Here is a 7476-nt window from a genome sequence, read left to right as displayed (position 1 = left end):
GAAGTCTTCTGGATTGTTAAGTGTGGCCTTTTGACTGAATCAAAATTTTATACAATATGTGACCTTTAGGTCCTTAAATGTGACCCTTTGATGAAATCCAAATGTTCTGTAAAATTTGGATTTGGTCAAAAGGCCACACTTAAGGATCTAGAAGGCCACATGTTGCCTCAAGGCAACAGGATCCCCACCACTGATCCAGTCTAAGATATAGAAATGTTTACTACCTGAGTTGTCACTTAGTCAGTCAGTCAACAGATATTTACTAAAGGCAAAGATGGTCCCTGTTCTCAAGGAATCCAACAAGGAAACAATATGCAAACAACTATATCATATCAATAATATCCAATAGAGAGAAGGCACTAGAATTAAGGGGGATTGGGGACAGCTTTTGTTTTTTAAAAGCTAAAATCTTAGTCAGCAAGGTTAAGAGATGAGTAGGGAGAGGGTTGCCGATATAGGGTACATCTAGTAAAAATTTCCATAGTTGGGAGATGTAGTGTCTTGTTTGAGGAACAGAAGGTAGTCAGAATAAATGAAGGTGGGAAAGGTGCAAGAAATAAGATTGGAAAGGCAGGAAGGAGTCAGATTTTGGAGGACTTTAAAGCCAAATCAAAGATATTAATTTGATCCTGGAGGCTCAAGGAATCACTGATATTTGTTGAATAGGAGGAGGTGACATGGTCAGACCTGCACTTTAGGAAGATATTTGACAGATGAGCAGAGGATGGTTTGGAGTAGAGAGACACTATATGGCTGAGAATCATGGAATACCACAATCTCCAAAAAGTAACAGTTGTGAGTGACTAATGGGGGAGAGATGAATGGTGGGCATAACTAGGCTGCAACTCATTCCCAAGGATGATTTGTATGCAAGAAGTGGTCTCAAAGGCATCATCCAGGAAATGTATGATTGGAAAAGGAAGTGAACCAGCCAAAGGTTGAAACTCAAAGACATCCTGTAGACAGCCTGAATGGTGTGTCGGTACCTTCAAGAAACTACAAGAACAAGAAGGTGGCCTCGAATATGGTGATTGAATGCTTTATGGAGAATTTAGAGATGAAAGATGAGAAAGCATGGTTGGGTTTCTGCCTCATCACTGTTGGGGTGACGGAGACTGATGGAGACTTCAACAGAATCATGGGTCCTTCACCTTATCAAATTAGCTGTAATTGATTTCTGCAACAAATAGCCCTCTATGTGGCTTAGGGTGAAGGAAGATACAGTTGTTTTTAACACTATTCTGCTATAACTTGTATACTATTTTTCATAAGATTACTGAATCTTCGAGCTGAAAAAACACTCAGAAGTTATCAGAATAAGAATGCCCTGTAGAATGGAACTAAAAAATGGCCGTTATGTCCTTGGCTAGGCAGCCTTGACTGAGGAGGAACCCACATCCTCCCAAGGCAGCTCAATCTACTTGGTGGGAAGCCATTTTTTCTTCACATCTAGCCTAGATCTCCCTCTCTAGGACTTCAACCCATTGCTTCTCATTCTTCTGCCCCCCAAACCTAAGCAGAATATGCTTAATCCTCCTTCCACATGTCAGGCAGCCATCATGTCCTCACCAAGGCAAATCTTCTCCAGGTGAAGTATCTCCAGATCCTTCAACAAATCCTCATATGATGTGGACTAAAGTGTCCTCACCATTTTGGGTGCCTACTTCTGAATGCTCTGCAGAGTATGAATGATGATGATGATGGTGATGAATGGAGTATTTAATTAAGTACTTACAATGTGTCATATCAAACACTGGTTCTGATAGGGAAAAAAACCCACAATGTATCAAGACCACCCCTACCTTCAAGGACCTTACATTCTAGTGGAAGAACACAACATTAAGGGGAGCTAGAAAACGGGGAGCCATGCCTGTGGTTTGGAAACAGTCAGAAGGTGGCATGGTGGCCTGGTTCCAGTCAAACAAGGTGAAAACTCATCTATCAGAGCCCCAATAATGAAGTCCAAATTTTCTGTGAGAGGGAGATGAGGAGGATGGCCAAAGTGAAGACTTGTAGACTGTTCCAAAGGGTCTGTGATGTGTTAAGTCCTGGATACTGCCTCTCTTAACACACTCTAAGAAGGTATTAGCTTCTTTGATCTCCACAACAAACTATTCACTTGTATTAAACTTGGAGTCCACTAAAACCCCCAAATTTTTTTCAGATGAATGACTATCTAGCTGTACCTCCCCCATCGTGTACTTGTGAAGCCAATTTCTTGATCCTAAGTGTAAAAGAGAGTATTTATCCTTGCTATGGTTTATCTTACCAGCCCTGGCCCCAAATTATTGCTGGTCAAACATTTTTGTATCTTGAGCTTGTTTTCTATCCATCTTGAATTTCAGTCTTCAAGGATGTACCATTTTTTAAAATATGAAACCAGTTTGACTAATCGGTTGAATCAAATCTACAAATCAAAATTTTTAAAAATATGGAAAGTTTCACAACTTAACCAATACAAGAAGCCATTCAATGTAAAGGCATCTTTTTAACATAAATGTTGGCCAAAACTGTGAATCTTGGGATTTCTTAATCTCTGAGGAACTAAAATTGTAGGTCACCTCAGAACAATGAAGTGTGACCCAAGTGGACTCTGGTATGTTTCCAGTGTTGACCTGTACTCAAGAAGAGAGGCAGGGTGATACAATGGAAAATAATATTATGAGCTGTGTAGGTACTACTTCCTTTCTTCAAGAATCAGGAGAGTATTTTCCTTCTTTAGTCCTGCCTGTCCCATTATCTGCATTTTTTGAGATCTTTCACATAAGGGCTGAGCAAGCACTATTCCAGTTCTTTTGGTACCCTGGGCTTTATTCTGTCCAAGCCTGGTAATGGGAACTCATCAAAAATAGTTAGATGATCCCTAATCATCTTCTCACTTAGCTTGAGTTTCAATTCCCCACTAGTCGTTTTTATTCTCTCTTTTTTTTCCAGTTTAAATGTTTTTCTCTTTGCCAAAGAAAACAATAAGTTGAATTCTGTCCTCTCTTTATCACCAATTATTACTGTCCCATCCACACCATAGCAGCAGTACTTTTCCTTCTTTGATTTATCTATTTACCCTAAGATAGCTTTAAAAAAATTTTTTTATAGGCAATTGGAGTTAAGTGACTTACTCAGGGTCACACATCTAGTAAGTATCTGAGGCTTCATTTGAACTCAAGTCCTACTAACTCCAGGTCCAGCCCTCTGCTGCACCAACTAGCTCCCCGCAAAAACACTTTCTCAGTTTATTCTGCACTTTGGCACTCCATTGCTAAAAATCATGCCACCCTTTTCTATACACCCCCAGTACCTCCCCCTGCCTTCATCTTCTGTGGTTGCTGAGTTGTTTCAGTTATGTCTGACTTTTTGTGACCCCATTTGGGGTTTTCTTGGCAAAGATACTGGAATTCTTTGCCCTTTCCTTCTCTAGCCCATTTTGCAAATGAGAAACTGAGGCAAATGGGGGTTAAGTAACTTCCCCAGGGTGTTCACACAACTCATAAGTGTTGGAGACCAGATTTGAACTCATAAGGATGAGACTTCCTGATTCCAAGTTCAATGTTCTATCCACCGTGCCACCTAGATGCCCATGTCTTTTAAAAACTGATTTAAAAGTTGAAAAATTCCTTATGCATCCACATCAGATAACTACCCCCTTTCCTCCTTCTCATCAGAATTATTTCTATTTTTATCTTCAGGACTTCATTTCTGAGAGTTTCCCATCCTTCCTGGGCTAGTTTCCCCAGTTGAATTTTAGTCTATGGTATTCTGCTCAGTCTGTTTCTAAACCCTGTGAAATCTGCTTGACAAAATCTATAATCTAGGCTAGAATATGGCTGGCTTCCTCTCTTCCTCTAGAACAAATTTAAAGATGGGATGGTCACTTCACCCACAAGGTTCTCATCATTTCAACTCAAAAAACTGAATTGCTTCTTGTTGATGAGAATTAGGTCCAGAAAGGCAATTCCTCTTGTCCTTTCTTCATTTTTTGAAGGATGAAATTATCCTTAAATAAAGCCAGGAAATCCCTTGCTGCTCTGCTTTGGCAGAGAGAGTGCTACAGCAGCTGTTCAGATAGTTGACATCCCCCATCATGACTACATTATGGCTCAAATCCACTTTATGATCTATTTCCCAAAATCCTCATCTATTTCCTCCCGTCCAGGTGGTCTGTTATAGACTATAATGACTACTTTTGTAGTCACCCTGGGGTCGCTCTTGGGGAGGCCGCAACTGGCAGAGAGGAAATGGAGAGGAAATGTACTCCTCAGACATTGGGTACTTTGGAACAAAGCACCAGTTTCCCCAGCCTAGTTAGGGCTCTGAAAGTGTATCAGCTTTAATGAGGAAGCTGGAAACTGGGAAATCTAATTATTTACATTAGCGAATATGAGAAATCACTTTTTTTAAAAAAGAGTTCCATCACTTCCCTTTCTCAATGCCTCTCTCTATCTCTTCCTTAAGAAGTTCAGAACAGTTGTTGTTGTTTAATCATGTCCAGCTCTTCATGACCTTGTCTTTATGGGGTTTTCTTGGCAAGGATACTGGCATAGTTGGCTATTTCCTTCTCCAGCATCCCCCATTTTACAGTTGAGAAACCTGAGGCAGAGGTTTAAGTGACTTGCCCAGGGTCACATAGCTAGGTAGTGTCTGAGGCTGGATTTGAACTCAGGTCCTCTTGACTCCAGGTCCAGCACTCTGTCCTCTGTGCCACCTAGCAGGGAGCATGATCATGTCCCCAGCTGGATCTCAGTAGGGAGATTTCTGATGTACTGTGCTGCTCAATGTTTGAAAGTAGAGTACGTTCTCATGCACACATACTTAGGCATCAACATGCAGACTGGAGAACATAACCATGCTACATTTTCAGCACCTCCCTAATGAGAGAGAACTTAGGTTGTCTCCTTTCCCTTCCAACTATAATCCCCCCTGGCATGTTCCCTCCCGGAATGTTAAGTTTTCAGGGGTGCATATGCTTTTAAAAGCCTTGGGTTTTGAAGCTGAGGAAGAGGAGAAGAAGGAAGGAGAGGAGGGAAAGAAAAAGATTTAAAATAATAGAAGGTGGCATTGCATCATGGATAAAGAGTGGGTCTTAGAAGCTGGCATTCTATTTTTGGCATGCTCTCTGTGTGATGAACACATCATTTAACCTCTCAGTGCCCCAGAAATTTCCCTAAAAATTGTTATATTGCATAGTAGGTGTCTATCTGCATTTTGCCCATTTGCAGGTGGACATCTGCAATAAAAAATGGAATTTTTCCTCACTAAAAGTTCCTAACAACAATGAAATCACAGATTCAGATTACTACTACTACTACTACCACCACCACCACTACTGCTACTACCTCTGCTACTTACTACTACTACTACTACTACTACTACCACTACTAGACATGTTTATCTTCAAGTTTGCAAAGCCCTTTATCAATTAATGAACAAAAAAATTATTAAATACTTACTGTATGCTGGGTTCTGTGTTCAGAATCCAAAGACCAAAAAAATGAATAATCCTTGTTCTGAAGGAACAGATATTCTATGCTACTTTAGAAACATTATTTCATTTGAGTCACATAACAATCCAGTGAGTTAGAGACTTCAAGTGTGCGAGTTTTTTAGTTATTAGACAAGAACTGTGATGCCAATGATATAGGGAATTTTCAGAGAGGAATCTTCTATCCATACAAGTTGGTACCTTTATTGCGAATTAGAGTCTTAGAGGGTTGCCTAGGACACTGAGAAATTAATATACAAGGTCACTTAGTCGGTATGTCTCAGAGAGAGGACTTGAACCCAGGACTTCACGTCTCCAAGAGCAACTCTTTATTCACTATGTTATTCTGTCTTTCTTAACAATGCCATTGTGAGTATTACCCATTTTTCAGATGAGAAGATTTAGTCTCTGAGAGGTCATGATATGCCTGTGATCATATACCAAATAAATGCCAAAGGCAGGTTTTGAACCAATCAAGAAATCGATCAAAGAGCATGTATTAACCACCTACTGTGTGCCAGGTACCAGACTAGATGCTAAGGATATAGCAAACAATCCTTGCCCTCAAGAGGTGCTTTCTATTAGAGGTGACAACATGTACATATGTAAGTATATACCAAATAAGTATGACCTGAATATTTATATGGCCTTGTTGGACTCAGCTCTTACTCAGAGGCATTTTTTTAGTAGAAAATTAAGCCTGGCTCTGGTCTCTAGCTCAATTCATGAAATTGTTCCTCTCTGGGCTTCTCTTTCTCATCTATTAAATAAAGGGTCACAGTAGAGGCTTGCTAACACAGAACTATACATTTAAAGGTGGAAAGGACCTCATATGTCATCTGGTACAGTACCCCTCATTTTACAGTTGGGGAAACTGAGGTCCAGGGAAGTTAAGATTTGTCCAAAGTCACATAGATCATAAGGAGAAGAGCCAAGATTTGAACTCAGATACCTTGAACTTAACTCCAGTGTTCTTACGCTGTACCTCCTTGCCCATCCGCCTCCAAAATGCTAGATTTTTAATAAGAGTTCTAGCACTGAAGAAGCTCATGGTGGCTGCTTCTGAAACTATCGTGCCCCAAATGGCCACAGGATGTCACCATTTCCCCAAGACCTCTCTGGATGAGGTATGTTTGTATGGCAACCCCCCTTCTCCCCCCAAATTGTTTGTTTTTAAAACATCTTTGTCTGAGCTCTACCCCACGGTCAGAGTTTCTGTTATGTGGGCTTTCACAGCATCCCACAGTCTTTTCTTGATAAGCAAAGGAGGCCAGGTTAGTAAATAAATCCTTCAGCTATTATGCAGGGACTTTCTACCCTAGGAAGAAATCTGATCCTGTGTAAGCAATTAGCGGGTATTGACTCTGAACTCCATAGGGGATCTAGAGTAGAAAAGGGAAATTTTATTTCATTTTCAAAAAGGTTTTTACTGACATTCTTTCAAAAAATATTCCTGTCACTTCCATGTGTCTTCACTCTAAGTCCCTGCCTTTGAAACAGTTATGTAAAGCACATCAATCCATCGACTCTCTCTGAAAATGTATGCCTCATTCTGCCCCTGTAGTCCACCACTTCTCTACCAAGAGATGCAGGGCATAAAAGAGAAGTATTTAAATTATAGGTCTTTCTCCATCTTAGTTGGCCTTCTCTGGGCATTATCTCCTCCATATAAACGTCCTTCTTAAAGTGTCACAGGTAAGAGAAAAAGCATTAATATAGCACCTACTGTGTTCTAGGCACAGTGACAAATATTTTATATGATCAATGGAAAGTAAAAACAATATTCCAAGGGTGTTCTGACTAGGGCAGAGAGCTGGATTGTCACCTCCTAAAGCCTGGGCACTATGACTCTTTTTAACGGAGCCTAAAGTTCCATGGAGCTTTCTTGGTGATCATATCACACTGAAGATTCATACTGAGTTTTTGGTCCACTAAAACCACCAGATCTTTTTCTTATGAGCTGCTGCCTTGGAAATAAGATTTGAATTTGGCTTTTAATA

At 40.3% G+C, this 7476-nt stretch overlaps 1 long non-coding RNA gene across 4 annotated transcripts in view; it reads right to left on the bottom strand.

Annotated features, from left to right (window-relative positions):
- LOC140504152 (uncharacterized) overlaps positions 1–7476 on the bottom strand; it is a 45679-nt gene that overhangs the window by 21478 nt on the left and 16725 nt on the right. The gene's annotated exons all lie outside the window — the stretch shown is intronic.

Source organism: Notamacropus eugenii, chromosome 5 (genome assembly GCF_028372415.1).
Source record: "Notamacropus eugenii isolate mMacEug1 chromosome 5, mMacEug1.pri_v2, whole genome shotgun sequence".
Classification (NCBI taxonomy): Eukaryota; Metazoa; Chordata; class Mammalia; order Diprotodontia; family Macropodidae; genus Notamacropus; species Notamacropus eugenii.
Note: the sequence above shows the minus strand (reverse complement) of the source record. Positions and strands in the feature narration are given on the sequence as shown.